Genomic DNA, 19,494 nt, shown 5'->3' with positions numbered 1-19,494 from the left:
TCACTGCCAATAACAGTACTGATACTAGTTCCTGAAATATACTTTTTTTCAATACCAATTTCATAAAATACTTTTTGGGAAAATGAAAAATAGATTATACTTTATGGTACAATTACTGATTTTAAAAGGAAGAAGCAATTCAAATCATTTTAGTTTTTATTTTAAGAAATTGATGGACTGTCTGTGGAACGTCTGAACAGCAGAGGACTATATAAAAAAGACAAATAACTGTCAAAACTCCTAAGGTATCAAAAATTTGGTACTGAATGATGAGACATTTTTTGATATTCAATAGTATTGAAGAAATTCAATCAATCAGTACAGTAGTCAGGTTTGCCACATTGGCCTTAGCTTCACTCAAACACCAACAACTCCTGGAGAAATGCCGTCACAAGTGGCGTTGATAAAGTGGACTTTGCAAGACAATCTGATGCTGTGGATGCGGATGTCCGAACAGAGCCTCGGCTCACAACTAGGACTGGGCACCAAACTTCATTTTGCCAGTTATTTATTGTACTAAAACTTTCTTTTTGTTAAAACCGATTCCATAAAATCTGAATCAAAAAAAGTATCATTCAGGAATTGGTATTAGAACCAAGGTATAGGTATCGGTATTGTACATTTCTGAACAATATTCAACTCTATGTATACCCTCTGGTGACAAGATTTTTGTCACACAGATACTGGTGGATTATTGCCTACTCCCAGATTTCAGATTTAAGGGTAAAGAAGAAAAAGCCTGCCCTGCCTCTGCTCCTGCCTCATCCTCCTCGCCACACCAGTTTCTCACCTCACAGCCCTGACTGGCAGAGGCAAGTGCCAACCAAAACATCTGGCCCTGGTGGAAGTGAGTAAACCTCTGCCTCAGCGGCTGCTTGGTAACAATGGCCCTGTCTTTCCCCTGCTGGCCACCCTTTCCCAGGGCACAGGAGCTTACACTGGGCACACACACTCACACCACAGCCATGTGTGGCCACTCGAACACCTGGTAACACACACATGCAGAGCCACCCTGAGCTGGGCTTCCAGTCATCCTTCCGCCAAGGAAACACTCACACAACCAAAAGGCTCTGTGTAGCATCCGCTCTGTCAGCAGGGGCACAGCCAGAAGCAGAACACCTCAGCCCAGTGGCCTTGTTACTCTTGGATGTCAGACTTATTTTTCTTCCCTCCCTCCCTTCTGAAAACACACAGGTAGCTGGACAAGGAATACGCTCGATAATCAAAACAGAGGACCTAAAAATACTCTGGCCAAATCGCTGGAACAGCTGCTCCAGTCTGACTTGAGAGTAAACAGACAAATATTGCTGTTTTATATGTACAATTTTACATGCTTGAACCTGTGGAAAAGCTTAGAGCGTATTAAAAGCTCAGTGGATTGCAGCTCTGCTCATACAGCCGGCTATAGTGCACCCAGGGCTTTTTCAATAAATCCATCCAGCTCTGACGTCCATTAACACAAGTCTGTGGACTGAGGACAGCCTATTGATGCCTGTAGAGTATGTACATTACACATTGTTGAAAAGTCCTTCCTCCAGCAGCTGTACATCGACAAATCCTGCAAGCCACTTACTCCCAGTGGGTTAGCACGATTAAAACATAATTTCTATGTTATAATCCGTTCCAATCCTTTCACTCACATAATTTTTCTCTCTTTTTCTTATTTCTCTGAACCATGGCCAAAAAAACAGAGGCTTACTTGACACTCCCAAGCAGCACAATCTGGAGGAATGTAGCAGATACTAAATACTCCTTATGCAAATCTGTGTGGGTGGAAGAGGAGGAGGAGGAGGAGGAGGAGGGGATCATTTTGCGCCGCATCTCTGCCAGATGTTCAGCTGGATTAAACAGCTCTTGATGCCTGGACATCCCATAAACTGACTAGCAGGACGGGCGTTAAGAGGTACGGATGCCCCGAAGTGTCACTGTGGAAGTATTTAGCTTCATTCTCCTGATATATGTATCTGGAGCAAATTCAGAAACCGACCATGAAAGAATAAAAGTCTCAGCCTCCACCAATCAGCGCTGTCCAGATTCATTTCTGAAATTTAGACAGCCGAGTTATGAACGGACACCTGTTTTCTGTTACAGGAGCAAATATTTTGACATGTTGCTGATGTCTGGATGGAAAACACAACCTGAAAAGTTGCTGCAGCCAAATTTAGCTCAAGAGAATAGTAACTGCTGTCCACTGCAAGAAGAATCGAACATGACAACTTAATTTATTCTTATGTATAGACTCTGAAAGTCATAGGGGATATAATTCACCTAATCTGGATTCATTCTGGATTGAAGGATTTTCATAAATACTGTAATTTTTTAAAGATTTTGCTAAAGTCAAGATATGGACATTTTATTTTCTTTTGGAGAAAAAAGTGAGAGAAAAAACTGGAGAAACTAGTCAGATAGAAAAATCTTTCACCCGATTTTCACAAAATATAATGAATATAAAAAAAATCAACACTACATGATGTCTTGTTATGAGCAGACATTTCTTGCAGTATGACTGAGGCAGGCAGTGTGGTGACAGAGCAGCGCCCTCTATAGACGCTCACAGGTATTAAAAGTCTGTCCATTTACCCCAGTGAACATACAGCCGCCTAATATCCAGGTCAAATGCACTGTGCATCATAATAAAGCCCGTCACTATATCACATATCGGTATTAATAAAGGAAAATTATCATATTGTCATCAAAGGTCAAACCTGGAGAAAAATAACCGACTGTCACGCGCAGAACTGCATTTAAATTAAGCAATATGCATCTAATGGCGGTCAAGGTGCGTTTTATTTGATAAGACGCAGGTGATATTAAGCTATTAATCATATTCCCTGTAATATTACTGCACCGTGGCAGGTTTCAGATCAGCTGCTGGATCTTAATTGACATGACAAACAGCAGACAGTAAAAGCACATTCATCTTAAAGCCCAGGAGAGGTGTTTCAGTCAGGTTTTAGGGTGAAAAACCTTGCTAACTCCGTCCACGCTTCCAAGTAAGAATTTCCAGCCGACGGTTGCTCTCGCTTCCCCCGGCTGCCTCAGGGAGAAGCACCGGGGAGCGAGCACCATGACAGCGCAGCCCGCCGCTCAATTCAGCGTGATTTCCAGTCAAATTCAGATCTTACCTTCCTGCTTGGTTGCGGAGAAACAGTCACTGGTGGGTAATAATAATCCCTTGTCGCTGTCACCAGGCAAATACGAGCAAATGTCAGTGTGTCGGCGGTGTGAGTAAATGTAACGCCGATCCCTGCCTGCGCTGGCTGCTCCGTACGAGGCTGTTCATTCAGCTGAATGATAGTGGAGAGTGAAGGGATTGACAAATCGGTCAAAACAGCAGCACCACGCCTCCCCTCTTAAAGCTACCGCACTGTCTGTCTGTCTGTCCGTCTACCTGTCTGTCTGTCTGTCTGTCCGTCTACCTGTCTGTCTGTGTGAGAGGTGATGACAACCGACTCAATCATTTCAGGCACATATGTCTTCTTTAATAATTGTTTATGTTTTCACTGCTACCAGGAATTAATCAAGCAGCCAATAACATGTTCAGTGCTCCCTGTAGGCAGAGGAAGGAAGTAACTAAGTACAAATACTTAGTTACTGTACATATTTCAGTCATCTGTACTTTACTTGTATTTATTTTTGATAACTTTCCCTACATTGTAACACATATATCTGCATTTCTACTCCTTACATTTTCAAAACAGGCTCGTTACATTAGTTTGAATACATTTGAAGGAAATGATTGATTGTTTTTATTTTGTATCATGGTGCCCCACCTTCACAACATCAACACATAGCACGACAAAAATTACGTAAACGACACAACAAAACAAAAAAGATGCAGTACCAAGGCAACTTTGTTCATACACACAAAAACTACATGGTGTTCAATAAATAATAAATAGGAAAAATGCAAAACATGCAGGTCAAAAACAACAAACAACTTCCAGCTTTGTCTGACAAATAAGAAGTAGCACAAAGAATGGTAAGTCCAGACAAGCTGACAGCCAGATGCTTTGTTACATAGAACCATCGTCCTTAGAAACTGTTTGGAAAAGGGCAGGCAAAAAACATCTGGCTGTTTATCACGTCTAACAAAGGCTAACTTCAACCAATCAGATCAAACTTTTGCCATAGGTGATTAGGAGAATGAAAACATCTTTTCCATGGAGAAGAACATTCATTGCCGTTCTTTGCTCTTCTTTCAATTAATAAATACCCTCTGGTTCTGATACTAAAACTATATCAACAGTTTTATCATATTTCTTGCAAAATCAAATTTTGTATTTATAAACCATCTTTTGTAATTTTTGAAAACAAAGTCAAGCTATACATTAATTATAACCTATATTCTCAAAACAAGAATCAAAACATTGAAATTATTTTTTTTATTATTTTAACATTTTTGTAAAATGAACTGATTTCTGTCTGTGCTACTGATCTCCTGGCTCTGTTGTTAAAATGGAAATGGAAACTCAAAGTGTAGTGACTTGACTTTTGACTTGTCAGTCTTGACTTGAGGCTTGAGTGCAAAACTTATTTGTGGCTTCCAAAGCAATGACTTGGTCCCACCTCTGACATGTACTGTAATCAATGCGACTACAAACAAATTAAATTAAAGTGAAGTTAGTTTTGAACAAAGTAAAATGCACTACAGACTTCATGTTTGCTAATGAAATAAGGTTCAATAAAGTTTCCAAAAAATAAAGGTCTTGCTGCCGCCGCAGCTGCTAAGCATTTAATCCTCTGAAATATGAAGAAACAGTATGACTGGCCGTGTTTTGATCTCCTCACAGCCTGTAATCCGTCATTAATTGCGAATTCTGGGCATCCACTTTGACCTGGGCTCAAGCACGGCCATCACACTAATTTCATGTGTTTGAGAATGAAACAGGGCCCTGCTGTGATGTTTTTGAGTAGAGTGTGTGAGATAATTCCACAGCAAGTAATTGGTTTGTTGAAGGTCGGTAAACAACACTCAGGCTGTTGGAGAAAGTGAGTTTGGTGGCCTGAACTGAACTCTTCGCAATCCGTAATTTGCACCCATGAAATGCCAGATCATTCACACTGTGGAGACTGCTTGGATGAACGTATCAGAGTTTCAGCAACTCTGACGGATGCTGCTCACAGAAGCTGTGATGAAAACTTGTTACGGCCATGAAACAATATGTTTAGAGCCTGGCAGGCCACCGAGACATGACCGGAGCAATGCTTTCTGTCTCACAAAGATGACTTCATAATTTACAAGCAACAACAACCTGACTTTGCAATCACAGAATAGGTTAAAGGAACTCCTGAAGATCAGTTTTTCTTCATCATGAGGAGCACTACTTTAACCTGTGGAGGCTTTTTAAAGTTTGAACAGACTAACCCTGGCCGTGCTGCATTAAGGTGCTCTTAATGATAAATAAGATGTGTTTTTGAAGCTTGACCCATACCTGGGGCTAAAAGACATGATATGTCAACCTCTGCTGCCTTTGAACATTCTTTTAAACATCAGTCTCTTTCGAAAAACTCCAACTACTAGAGTGACCCTGCACATATGCTGCTGGCACATACCGAAAAGGGCTGGATGCCCGAAAATGCTTGCTTTTTTCTGCTAGACGTGATCAAGCAAAAGGCTTGGGTTTCCAGTAAGCAACTGAGATGCTGATTCGACAGCCGGCACCAGCATTGCAAAAATGTGGATATATGGGGTCAAATGAAAGTAAAAACACAGCTGCACCTGCATTGTTTGGGATTCCTTAAATACCTTTATGCTATTAGTACAAACAGTTTCCAAAACTCTTAGTTCATGCACAACAGTGTGGCTGTTGAAGCCACAAATAAAAATTCTCATGTATTTTATATGAGCTCAGCATTTATCAGTAAGTTGGGTCAGAAATAATTTTCTCAGCTACTGTAAGTGTCAAGTGTGGCAGATGGTGAATATGTGTCTCCACTGTGACTTGAGTTTCAGGAGTAGAAGGAGCTATCCAGGAGTTTGGCGGCCGGCCTGTCAAAGTTAGAATGACATTACCCAGTGGCAGAGAGTGATTCAGCCCCTGGGAGAAAACCAGGCAAGAGGCCTCGATTAATCTCCTCAATTTGGTAAAACGGAGGGGAGGTCAAATCTATAATCCAGAGCGGATAGCATATCATAGGGGGGCTAGATTCATGTCAGATAATGACACTCCGTCAGTAACTTTAACCTGAACCTTTTAGCCTGACCCCCAAAACTCAGTCAGTGAATTAGACTTGGCGTCATGTGGACACACACACAGACAAGCACACACACACAATATGGCATGAGATTTACTTTATGTGGTGCCAGGACTCAGTTCAGACTTATCTTAACCATTCTATTGTTTGGAACAGAAATATATGACATATAATATTATATAATTACCCCATCATGTCACAGTGAACAGTGTCCTTAGTGACGCCACCACAAATTAAGTATTTTTCCAGTGAGTGGGAATGTCTGTCCAAGGCTCAGAGTTAGTTCCTCCAGATTTAAACTGACCTCTGAGAGACTTTAAAGATCATGTAATGCAAGAATAAATGTCTGTTCTGAGTTTGTCACACCACAGAAACATGTGACAAATATGAATGATTAAAAAAATCACTAAGTATATAAAATAAGGCCTCAAAATTATGAAAAAATTAGCAGTTTACTTCATGCTGAAAGGCTGGGGGTATGTCCACTCTGCTGTCTCAGTGTCCACCTGAAAACCATCAACCATGTTTGAGCCACCGGAGCCAGAGGACAGTGACAGGATGGTATCTTTTTTTCTTCAGTGTCGGGTTGTTGGAACTGAAGTGAGCTGAAGTGAACTGCTGGGCTGATTTGGACTGAGAGAGTCACTGAGGATACGTTAGGAACTGACCATTAGGGACTGTTAGGGGAGGGGGAGGTAGTGTCGTTCATTCATCAGTTCGTAGGGCTCACATAGTTTTGGGGAACCACGGCTCCGGCATGTCACTGCGCCATGTTTCAGGTTCATCCAAAAAGTCCTGAACACAGAAATCATGAACAACAGTTTAACTCCACAATTCAGTACTACATAGTTCTCAATGTTTTCACGTTTTCAGCAACTAAGAAAAAAAACCTCCCTTTTTCCTTTACAAAGACTTTAAAAGTTTGGAATACATAAGGTCTGCTGGACTTCAGTATTTGACACTGCTGGAGTGTCCAGGCAGACAAATCAAGCACACCTCAGACCATTCAAATAATTTGAAACCGTATCACTTTTTATCCCTGTTTGGGTCCGATGCAGAAAGCCAAGACCAACAGATGCAGTTACAGGAGGATCCTCCGAGCGTCTATCAGACAGGAGCCGGGTTGTTTGTAGGCAGTCTTCATTTGACAGGGCCGCAGATGTGAAAAGGTCCAGTCGACACCTCGGGGTCTCGGGGGTGTCTGGCAGAACAGAGGAGGCGCTAACTGAATTCACACATGTCAACTTAGTATGCGCATACACACATGATCACATGCTTTTGTGTACAGGACAGTGAAACCTGCGGACATGCACACATGATCCATGCACATGTTCATACATAACAAATGCTTAAACTCAAATATCACTAAAAATATGAAAATATCCCTATGTATCTATCCTACACAGTCTTAAACTACCTAAAGGGCAACTCCAGCAATTTGAAGATCAGTTTATGAGAGAAGAAGTTGTAAAAAGAGACTATTTCATAACAGAAAACCTATGTTGGGGACTTAAGGGTGGGGTTTGAGGGACGTGGCTAATGCTGTCTTCAGGTGGGCTCGTGTTTACCATGTTCATGATAAGAGTCCATGAGTCTTTGATAAACTGTCAGCATCTCTCTCTTCCCAGCAGCGGTGTTCTCACAACCACTCGAACAGCAAGCACATTGTGAACACAGCTTCCCACACAATAACAACAAGCTCTCGAGTTCCATTTGAAGGCAACATATTACCAGTCATGGAAATTAATTATGGTATTGCGTTGCATTATGGGAAATGTAGGAAACATTGTTTGACTTGTACTAGGTACTTACGCTCCTATCGATTGCAAGTCAGAAGTCGATAGTTCCGAGCTGGGATTCCCAACTCCAATCTAAATGTGTCCCAGTGCAACTGCTGGGAAGCTTGGCAAGTCACTGAACTTCACAAGCATCTAAAGCAGCTGATTTAACAGACTAGTACATTTTAGGAGAAACTGAAAGAGTAAGCTAGTACTGCATCCTCACACAGACTTTTATCAAGCACAAATCAACTAAATGGAAATGGCAACTACAAAGTTGTTACAGCATGCCCATTTCACAACACAAACACTGTGTATAGTAAAAACTGATGAAAATGTAAAATCTGCTAATTATATTCACTCTAAACGCCGCCATATTGCTGTGACATCAGGTGTTGGCAAACTCGGGTAAGATGGATCTTGTCCAGGTGTCCGACTTGAGATGCTAACTTGAATGACCATCGTGACGGACGTAATTCGAGTCCAATAGATTGCAGCGTTAAAGGGATAGTTCACCCCAAAATAAAAATTATTCATTATCCACTTACCCTCATGCTGACTGAGGGTCAGTTTTATTTTATTTTTTATTTAAACGCTGCTGGAGTTTCACAGGAAAACAGTGTTGCAGAATCTCCCAAACAATGGAAGTGAATGGTGACCAGTTTTCAAAAGTAAAAAAAACAACTGGGGAAAAAAAAAAACATTAAATGCCTCCATACTGCTTGCCAGGTATAATCCTTAGGTCCTGATATGCTGTTTGCACACCGTCACACAACACACACCCAGTTCAGACAGTGCGCATGTGAATGTGGCTCCAAGTTAAGGATCTACAATGTCTACAGTTTTCCTGTGAAACAGCAGTGTTTTATGGACTAAAAAGCTAAACCCGACTTTCAGTCGGCATGAGGGTGAGCTGATGACTGAATTTTCATTTTGGGGTGAACTGTCCCTTTAAGTTGTTGCTGTCTTGGCCCCTGCTTTCATGTTGATTTTTTAATCTGTAGCTTATGAGACTCTCACTTAATTAAAGTGCAGCACTAAATTGCCGGAGTAACCCTTTCAAGAGAGGGAGCGCTTTCAGAACTGCATATCAGAAAATGATTTTAAAATATTCAGGTCAGTCAATAAGTCTCTACTTAATATTCATGCAGATGAAAGTAAAAATAAACAGTGTTACCATGCAACACAAGCATTACAGCACCTTCACTGAGTGTTTCCATTCACACATGAGGTGCAACTGCATAATACGATGGGTCACCAGATATGGGATTGCCTGTCAGGTCTGCCTCCTGGGATGAAATGACTTGGTGCCCTTGACCAGGGGCACTTACCTCAAATTGCCTGAGTAACAAGCCAGCTGAATAAATGACTGAAATATTCAGTGTGAGTGGTGAAAATTACTCCAGATAAGTGTGTCCATTCAGCTGTGTGAGTGACGGTGGAGAATCAAAGGGCCTCACTATGAGGGAAATGACTGCATGTATTCCAAATGACCAATTTGCGCCTAAATCTGAATATTTCAGGGCATATTCTGTGGCAGTTTGCTTTAGAGGTCTGACCTCAGAATTTAACTAAAAGAATAAAAGCACAAAGATATACATGTGGATTAGATCACTGCAGAATGAAGGATGAAATGTGTTAAAATGCCACATGTTATGATGCATTGGCCAACAACAAAAAAGCTATTTGCAGACTTTATTTTGCTAACATATGTATCTGGTATGAGTTATTTTGGAATGCTTATCAGACAGCGCCACAATTAAAACCAGAGGCAGCTTGTTTTGTTTTGAAAAACAAAAGGCTGAATCCAGACAAAGTGATTTACGATCATTTATTCTACTTTGTAACATCTTAAACTATTAAAAACATCAATGTGTTTTGGTCATGGCCATAGCCAGACATAGTTCTACTCCATTTTAGCTGAGGGCACAGCACCACACATGGTCTTCATGTCCAGCTGATGGCGTATGGATCAGTAAGACAAAACAGCATGTGTGCCATCAGCATGGCAAAACAGGAAGTAAATAGGTGTATGTGGCATATATAGACCATTCACAGAACAAGGTCAAGTGCTTCACAAGAGTAAAATTGTTAAAAATAAAACCTTACAAGCAGTGAAAAGAAACAGAAAAGAAAACAAATGATAAAACATAAGCACCTTAAAGGAGAGGTGGGAGGAAGTCACAAGTGTATGTCACAAGCATACAAGTCGTAAGCTCTAAGTTACTGTAGTGAGAATCAAGCAAGTCAAGTCAAGTCCCTAATGGGCCTTTTCCACCAGAACTTTTTGCCAAACTGTATCATGCCGAATTGCATTTCCGCTATCACTTTCAGCGTGCCAAGCTGCCCCGAGCCACGCCCGAGAAGGGCCCACTGGAGTGGGACCAAAGCAAGCCTGACGGGCTGCAGCGATGTCTCGCCGGCTGCGGCCAACCAGTGACGACCCTCCTTTCTCCCCCTCGAGCGAGTGTTGTGATATTTAGCTCATGCGTGTGCAGGAAAGCAGAGATGAAGACGTTTCTAAAAGTCTCTTTATGAATCCTGAACTTGATGGGAAGCTAATGTTACAGATATAAGATGGGTGTGATTTCATTCCGTTGGATCTGACCAACAGCCTCGCTGCAGCGTACTGGATCATTTGTAGATGGTCCAAAGATGAGAAATGCTGAAGTGGGCAAAAAAGGAATTACAGTAATCTAGCAAGGATGATATGAAAGTGATAATGATCATCTCTAGCTTAGGTTGTTAGGTCCATCCATCCATCCATCCATCCATCCATCCATCCATCCATCCATCCATCCATTTTCTTCCTCTTATCTGAGGTCAGGTCATGGTGGCAGCAGGCTAAGCAGGGTATTCCAGATGTCCCCAGCAATGCTTTCCCACTCCTCCTGTGGGACTCAAGGCATTCCCTGGCCAGATGGGATGTGTAATCCCTCCAGTAGGGTCTGGGTCTACTCCGGGGTCTCCACCCAGTTGGACATGCCTGGAAAACCTCCAAAGGCGGTCGCCCAGGAGGTATCCTAGTCAGAAGCCCAAACCCCCTCAGCTGGCACATTTTGACACAAAGGAGCAGCAGCTGTACTTCAAATTCCCTGTAGATGTCTGAGCTCAGGATGAGCCCAACTGCACTACAGAGGAAGCTCATTTCGGCCACTTGTATCCATGATCTAATTCTTTCGGTCACTACCCAAATCTGCTGACCGTAAGTGAGGGTTGAACGTAGATCGACTGGCAAAATGAAAGCTTTGCCTTCTGGCTCAGCTCACTTTTCACCACAGTAGTCTGGCGCAGCTTTACCTGGGTGGGGAGTGAGTTGGTGCCCCAAGCAAAGGAATTTAAGTATATCAGGGTCTTGTTCACAACAGCTCTGATTTTATTAGTCTTAGTTTAAAAAGGAAGAAACACATACAGGTCAGTGGTTTGATGCTGATGGAAGACTATCAGTGGAACACCAGGATTTCATTTCTAAGATCAGATTGTACAGGACACAATACAACAAACCAACCTTGGAAGCTGTAGAGACCAATAAACACATATTTCACATGATTTGTCATGGCTGATTGACATGTATTGTATTTTCTCTGCCAAATCCTGAAACTGTTAGAAGATTCAATGTTTGGTAATAACAAATGCATAGCAGGCAGTGGTTTTATTGTATATGGGTTCCTGAAAACAGCCCTTCCAGAATGAAAGCAATTATATGTTTTGCAAATGGGCATGTATACACAACTGGTACTTAAACATACATAACAAACAGAATGATCCTAAATTAATTCTGAGTTTTGTCAGGTAGGGCAGTGATAACATGGATTTGTTCTGACTGCTGTGCTGTGAAAAAGCATGTATTCCAATGGGATACTAAATAATTTTGAGAATTGATTAATTGTTGAAGTAATTTTGCAGAAGTGGCAGAAAATGCTGTTTTCAGACTCTCAGATATGGAGATTATTAGATTTTCTTAATTTATTAACATATTAAACTGTAGGTCATTTTAAGACACCACATTAAACCATGATAATTAGCTTTAGTCATTTTTTTAATTATTATTAGATTATAATTTTTATTTAATTTTATTATAATAGTTACTTTGTTATTTTTTAACAAATAAAAGCATTTGAACAGGGTCAACTAAAAACTGACTTTAGGCGGTAAATTTCTGATCTAGTTGACTGCGCAAGAGTGAAAAAAAATATATTAACATTGAACCCTGCTAGAGTCAGGATATATATATATATATATATATATATATATATATATATATATAATACGGACAGACTACGCATACTGTAATATCAATGATGATGATATATCTGCCTTTGATTTGGGAGGTAGAGTTTTTTTTTCATCTTACAGCAGAGACACATGGCAACAATCTGAAACAGTAAATATCTGAAAACATTTACTGCACGCTTCCTGTTTCTCCTCACCTGACCCGCTCTGAACACCTGACCTGGATGGGCTGTCTAACACAACAAACACAGAGGCTGTCTATTCATCAAAGTGCATGCTCTGCTGCTTTTTGTCTGCTGTCTGTTGACACACACACACACACACATATATATATTATCTATTTTCTCCTCCACTCTGTCTCTCTCTGTAACCTCTGATGGAGGGTGAAAGACACAGTGCAGCTCAATTACAGCTCCAACCAAACTTGTACATTAGCTTTCACCTCGGAGGGATGCAAAGTCATCTGTATGTGTCTCCCCTCCCTCCTGCCTCCATCATTCTCCCTTTTTTCTCTCCTCCATATGTACGTTGTGATAATACGAAATCCGAGAATCAATAAGCCTTCTTTCTGTTCTATTTCTGCCTCATGTAATACATTCCCTTTCATTTCCTGGCTGTCATCAAAGTCTCCCTACATTTGTCTTCCTCTTCATCTCGGCTGTGGAGCAGTGGAGCTATTATCTCTCTGGTTTATGGTCAGATTGTGTGTGTGTGAGTTTAAAAGCATTACATGGAGTCTGATGTTGGCAGATATATCGATTTTTTTTTTTACCAACAACGAGAGAAGAAATGGAACTTGCATTGCCTGTAAGCAGCATCCTCACACACGTGCTCTCATCTCCTCAGCGTGGCCTAATTGAAAGTGACACACTGCCACTGATCAATACACAAACCCATTGTTGCTATGGAAATATACTCAGTCAACTGTCCCCATTCCTGGTTGTGCCACAGATTCTAAACAAACTCATTCGAGACTTAATGTCTGCTGCAGTCACACTGTTTGCATTTATAGAATTATGTAATCAAGTGGCCAATAGTGCATAGCAGTAATACTTTTATCAGAACATTATCTGCATTGTAAAGCATTCAAGAGCACTTTGTGGTATTTGTCATGCATCCAATCTGACTTTCTGGCACTTTTTCAAAAGCAGAAATCTCTTGGCCGAGTGGATGTGAGCTCACTCTAAGCCCCAATTCATCCGCCACACAAAGTCTTAGTGTAGAGTCCACACAAATGTTCAGGACTGTCAACTTAACAGGACAACCTCACTTGATACAAACATTGTTCCCTTGTCATAGCAGCTGTCATGAACATGAAGGAGTTTATGACTGTTGTCATTTGGTCAATTATGTCATTTTTATGACAGCTTGAGAATAACCAAGACACTATAACCTGTAAATGTCTTAGTCATAACAACTTAGACATTATCAAACTTAAACAAACTGTTCAGCTTTACATTTTAAGATGGCACTGGCTTTTATGAGACTATTATAACTGTTTCATTAACATTTTCCTTCACCTCAAGTAAAGTGGTACATTTTGGACTTGTCATAAAGATGTCATGAAGTTTTATTACACTTTCAAATGCTTTTGTGAAAGTGTCCTGAACTTCAAGTAAAGTGGTAGCATCTGAACCTGTCAAAACGATGTCGTTAAATGTTATAAGGCCAGTGTGATGACAGACTACAGTACCAAGACAGCGGTTAGCTTGTTAACTTGTTGATAAAGTACGTTAACACTGTCTGCTGTTATCTGTAGGTGGAGTTAGCTGATTAATTAGCTGATTTAGCCCTGGCGTGCCCAGAGCCAAACCCAGCAAGAAAACCACCTTGGTACTGTGTTCCCTGTCAAATTGGTCACTGTACTAAACCTTATAAAGCCTGTATAGCCTAATTAGTTCAAAACTAATTAACACACATACATTGTGCACTTACATTTTGATAGTTGAGCAAACTAAAAAAAACTGAACAGTATCAGCTCAATTTTTATGCTCATATGACGTTTGCACAATTCACTGAAATCAACTCAAGGCAACATTTATTTTTAAAGTGGCAGGCACAAAATATTAGCAGACTCCCCAGCATGCATTGTGTGAGAGTTAAACTCTCCTGAGACTTTTTTTATAGTTTGAAAAAAAAAAAAAAATACAATGGAAACGTGCTGTGTCTCTAATACATTTTAAAGCAAGTCGTTATTTATTTTCACAATACTAAAAACAGTGATTACGTTTATGAATTCAGTCATTACACTGACACTTAAAACTTAATGAATTCACAGGGTGCAGTCTCACATATTGTCTTTGTGCAGATGCTAAGTTAATTGTAAGTTGTTACGTTAAAAAAAAAAACTTTAAAGGAAATCAAATTTGTTTGTCAGTTTGACTGAAGAGTTGTTGGTTCAACTTTATATCTTAAGCTTGAACGTGAATATGTTTTCTTAAGTATAACTGAATTTGTATTTGATTTAAATAATTACAAAAAAATTGAAATTTTAAGGCAGCCAGACACTTGTTTCTCAAGTTCAGTAAACTTAACTCAGCTGTTTTTTTTTTTTTACAAAAGTCAAATCAGACTTTAAAGTAATTGTTCAACCTAAGTTCAGTTAACCATTAATCTAAAGTTGAACCAACTCAAAAATATTTACAGTGCACATTAAAGGTTTTGTGTGCAAGTTGTTTACAGTAAACGTTTAAGTTGAGTGAATGAGTGAGTTTGCAGCGCATGGATCGACCTCCTCTGGTGTGACACATCACGGGGCTGGCCGGGGGCAACAGTGACATAACACAGCTTATTGTGTGAGGAATGGCATGCAACAACAGTAGCTCAAACGCACAGTCCTGAATAGGACTTCAAAGGCAGTTAGAGTTCAGCACCGCAAAGGTATTTCATTGTGACTCTACCACACTGCGGAGGAGAGGAATTTGGATGCTAGAATCCTCCACGGCAGCAGGAATTCGGCAGACCTGCAGGGGCTCTCATGTCAAATTCCCACTCAGCTCGTTACAGTTAGCCAGAAAACATTCCCGCTATTCTTACATAATCTGTGTGCTGAACCATCACCTGGACCTGGCATGTGTCGGGAAGTGGCTTTGGACAGAAAGTTGCTGGCTCTGGCTGGCCGTCGCTCGGAAAAGGTGGAGAAAGTGGATTTACTGTGGAGAACCTGCCAGTATTTCCAACACATTACAGTTCTTTTAGCGACTGAGTTTGTCATTCCAGCTGCAAATATTCCTCCAGTGCTCTTTCAACTCTGTCTCCCATTTCACATCCATTTATTTTCTCTCCATTCCTGCACTCCCTATACTTCTTTTCCTGCTTCACTCTTAGAAATAAGAGTTCCAAAAGAGTTCTTTCTGAAGGGCTGAGATTCTACCCAGAACCATTAGCTTCTGAAGAACCTTTTTTTAGTAGGGGTCCTTCAAAGGTTCTTTGTAAGACTAAAGGATCCATTAAGAACCATTTTCATCCAAAGATGAATGAAAGCGTTCTTCGATGAGTGTTGACATTCTTGAAGAACTCTTTCATCATAAAATAAAAAGGCCCTCGGTAGAACCACCCGGGTGGGTTCTAGATAAAACCCTTGGAATATAAAAAGTTCTCACTAGAACACCCTGGGTGGGTTTTAGATAAAACCCTTGGGATATAAACAGGTTCTTGATAGAACCCCCTGAATGTTTTCCCCTTAGAATGAAAAAAGGGTCTCAACAGAACCTTCTGCATGGGTTCTAGATATAACCCTTGGAATATGAAAATGTTCTGGATAGAGCACCCTGGGTGGATTCTAGCTAAAAAGATATGATATGATATGAAACGGTTCTTGGTGGGTGGGTTAAAACCCTTGTAATATAAAAAGGTTCTTTGTAGAAGCCCCTGAATGTTTCTCCTTGGAGTTCCTGGTGGAACCTCCTGGGTGAGTTCTGTATAAAACCCTCTGATTGTGTTAACACCTTAGAAAGTGGAAATGTCCTGGATAGAACTCCAAGAGAGAGTTCTGTGTGGAGCCATTACAAAATATAATGGTTCTCTGTAGAACCTCTCATAGAGGGTTCTGGGTGAAACCTTTCACAGATCATTCTAGGTATAGCCCTTTATGCTGGGTTCTAGGTATAACTCTCTGAAAGGTGGAACCTTGGAAAAGGCTTCTACCAGGAAGCAGATAGGGTTCTCCTACGATGACAAGACGAAGAACCCTTCATGGTTCCACTTATCACCTTTAGTTCTCAGAGTGTAGTTACAAAAGTTCAGAAGGAAACTCCATTTCTCAGCTCTTGTTTTCATTCTCCACACAGTGTGTGTGTGTGCGTGTGTGTGCGTGTGTGTGTGTGCGTGTGTGTGTGTGTGTGTGTGTGTGTGTGCGTGTGTGTGTGTGCGTGCATGCGTGTGTGTGTGTGTGTTTGTGTGCGTGCGTGTGTGTGCGTGTGTGTGCGTGCGTGCGTGCGTGTGTGTGTGTGTGTGTGTGTGTGTTTGTGTGCGTGCGTGTGTGTGTGCGTGTGTGCGTGTGTGTGTGCGTGTGTGCGTGTGTGTGTGTGTGTGCGTGTGTGTGTGTGTGTGTGTGTGCGTGTGTGTGTGTGTGTGTGTGTGTGTGTGTGTGTGTGTGTGTGTGTGTGTGTGTTCTTGCCTCTCCTGCTGTATCTGCCTGACAGTGGAGAAGTGAAGATGTGGGCTCTCTCAAACCCAACTCTGTTCTATTTATACTGCGCAGTTAGAGCGGTTAGCTCTGCGTTCAGAGCTCCAGGCCTTTCAGACCCGTGGAGGGAGGGGCCTAATCCACCCACTCTCCTCCACCTCCGAGCACCGCCAGGCCGGCAGGACCGCCCCGGCCGTGTCCCGGCCCACTGTCCAAACTCCTGACCACATGCAGCTGGGACGGAGGGATGGTGCGGAGGGAAGGAACAGACGGGGGGGAGCGTGAACTGTATGAAGTGTAAGAAAAGCTATAGGACAAACAGCCAAAATGCTGTGTTGTTCATTCAATTAAATCCATACTTATACATGAATTACAGCCTTTTACATGAGCATAAACATCTTTTTCAAGAGCTATTTTCAGAAAAATGTACACAAATGTCTGAGGAGGCACTGAGAACGGAGAAATAATGACTTAAGAAAAATGTTTAGCGGTTATTTATACAGATGGCTTAAGCTGAATTCCAAGGGTCTAAAGTAAGAGACAAGAGGCTGCAATCAGTGAAAACTTTTGACATAATGTCCATTATGCAACAATGGTCTAAAAATTCCCCCTTGCTAAAAATGCCATGCATGAGAGCTGCTATAAAAGGACAAGGTATGCATCAGATTTTCCAGGCAAATGGACCAGTTGTACATGCCTGCAATAGTTCTGGAGGTACTTTGACGAGTATTTATTATTGAGCTGTTATCAAGAGGTCTACAAAGAGAGTTATGTGATAACATAATATTTACTGACAGCAGGAAATATAAATCAAGATAATCTAGGAGAACGTGGAACATGCTGAGTTAGTCACTGCAAAGTGCAAAGCAAAGAATCAAAGGTACTGAATGAAATGCTGTGTGAAGACATGCTATTAGTGAACTTTGGTAATATTGTGAATTTTAAATAATGCCAAGAACAAGTTTAAAAGGACAGTTTTTTTTTCTTTTTTTAGTTGGAGGACAGAATATATGAGGGGGAGATATCACATCAACAGTTTATGCCACATATAAATATATATGGTATATATCACCTGTAGATTAATTTGAGATGCAGCTCAGACATTCATAAGTCATAAAACTTTGTGTTTTCTTTATGCATCTATTCACATTTTGAAGGCTTAGAATATCTTAAGGGCTTAGAACATTATGATTAAAGTATATAATGGCCATTCCCATGCTCTATCATGTCTCATAAGCTGTTGCTGGGGTAGTTGTGGTGACAGGATTTACCCTGTGGTTATCTAGATTGGTTCCACAGAGCAGTACTTGGTTATTAGCATCATTCTTTTTTTGTTGTTTTTTGCAAATTAATTCCTTTCTGATAAATGAAGTAATGTGGTGCAATATTGTTTTTGTAATCTCTCCTCACTGACCAGCAGGACACTTTATGGTCTGAGTAAGCTAGCTGCTGGGTGTTAGTCATAGTTACACAACGTTGCAAATGAATTCTTTCAGTTTAACCATTTCCTCCTCACATGTTTATCTTTACCTTCACGGCATGTCTGTCAAGTAAATTTAATTACAACTGCGACACACACATGCACACACACCGGCGAGAGGATCACAGAGCAAAGCTAACGTAAGTTGTGCTGCAGTATGATCTTTCACCGTCACTGTCCCTCAATATTACAACATTAGTCCAACATTGCCCCTGTGGGAGTAGCCACATTAGCTGCGCAACATGCTAATGCTGATTTCAGAAGGTTAACCTATATGAAATAAACACTAAAACAACCAAATTTGAAGTTGATCACACACAGCCGGTATCGATCCATCCTTGAGCTTTTTGGGTTGATATAATTTATTACACAAATTCGGTGCAAACTTTAACCCTTTTGGATGACTGGAGAATTTTCACACACATTAATTTACAATTTCTCATAACTACATTAATTACAACATTACAACATCACAGTATCTTACATTTTCTTACATTCCTTTGTTTAAATGTTTTATTCAAAAGATAAATAATCCAGCCAATCACAACAGAGCAGAGTGACACCATAAAAATATCATATAAAAGTCTAGAAACAGAAATTGTACCTCCATTTTCCTCAGGCTGTGAGGATCCTAAATTCTTTTATTTTAATGATTTGTTGTTTATGTAAATTCACCTTGTAAAAATAGAAATAAAAATATGCTACATAAAAAAAAAGAAAACAATGGACATTTAATTAAACAGTAGCTGGTTTAAATCACAGTCCTGCCTCTCACTGGAACAAAAAAATCATACTTGTGCATAATGGGGTGGCATTTGGCTTGACCAATCAGATTGCTGGGGTGTCCAGTTCCCCATCATGTTCCCCTCATTGATTCAACAAGATGTCATCTTTCCCGTCCAGTCAATTCCAATTCTGTTTAGGGACCATAGTATGCAGAAATATTTAAATAGAACAGGCAAATACAACATTACTGCATGGGATTACCATGAAGCGACATGGGTGGCCAAACAAATGATTTTCATTCAGATATCTTTAGGTAACAGATCAAGGGACATGCCATTTAAAAAAATAGCTCAACCTTAGAGCATTATTCAAGTCCAGTACAGCCTCTGAAAGAGACTACTGTCAGCTGGAGGATTTCTTTCTGCACTCTGTTTTTATTTCATCTGTCTCTG

The 19,494-nt window shown here is 40.7% G+C and overlaps 1 protein-coding gene across 2 annotated transcripts in view; it reads right to left on the bottom strand.

Moving 5' to 3' along the window:
* daam2 (dishevelled associated activator of morphogenesis 2) overlaps positions 1-3,302 on the bottom strand; it is a 145,104-nt gene extending 141,802 nt beyond the window's left edge. For both annotated transcript variants that reach the window (XM_084742332.1, XM_084742334.1), the window contains exon 1: positions 3,126-3,302. The gene's annotated coding sequence lies outside the window, so the exon portion shown is untranslated. The remainder of the gene's footprint in view (positions 1-3,125) is intronic.
* Positions 3,303-19,494: the final 16,192 nt, after the last annotated feature.

This window comes from Lutjanus erythropterus, chromosome 18 (assembly GCF_056507025.1).
Source record: "Lutjanus erythropterus isolate fLutEry1 chromosome 18, fLutEry1.hap2, whole genome shotgun sequence".
Taxonomy (NCBI): Eukaryota; Metazoa; Chordata; class Actinopteri; order Lutjaniformes; family Lutjanidae; genus Lutjanus; species Lutjanus erythropterus.
Note: the sequence above shows the minus strand (reverse complement) of the source record. Positions and strands in the feature narration are given on the sequence as shown.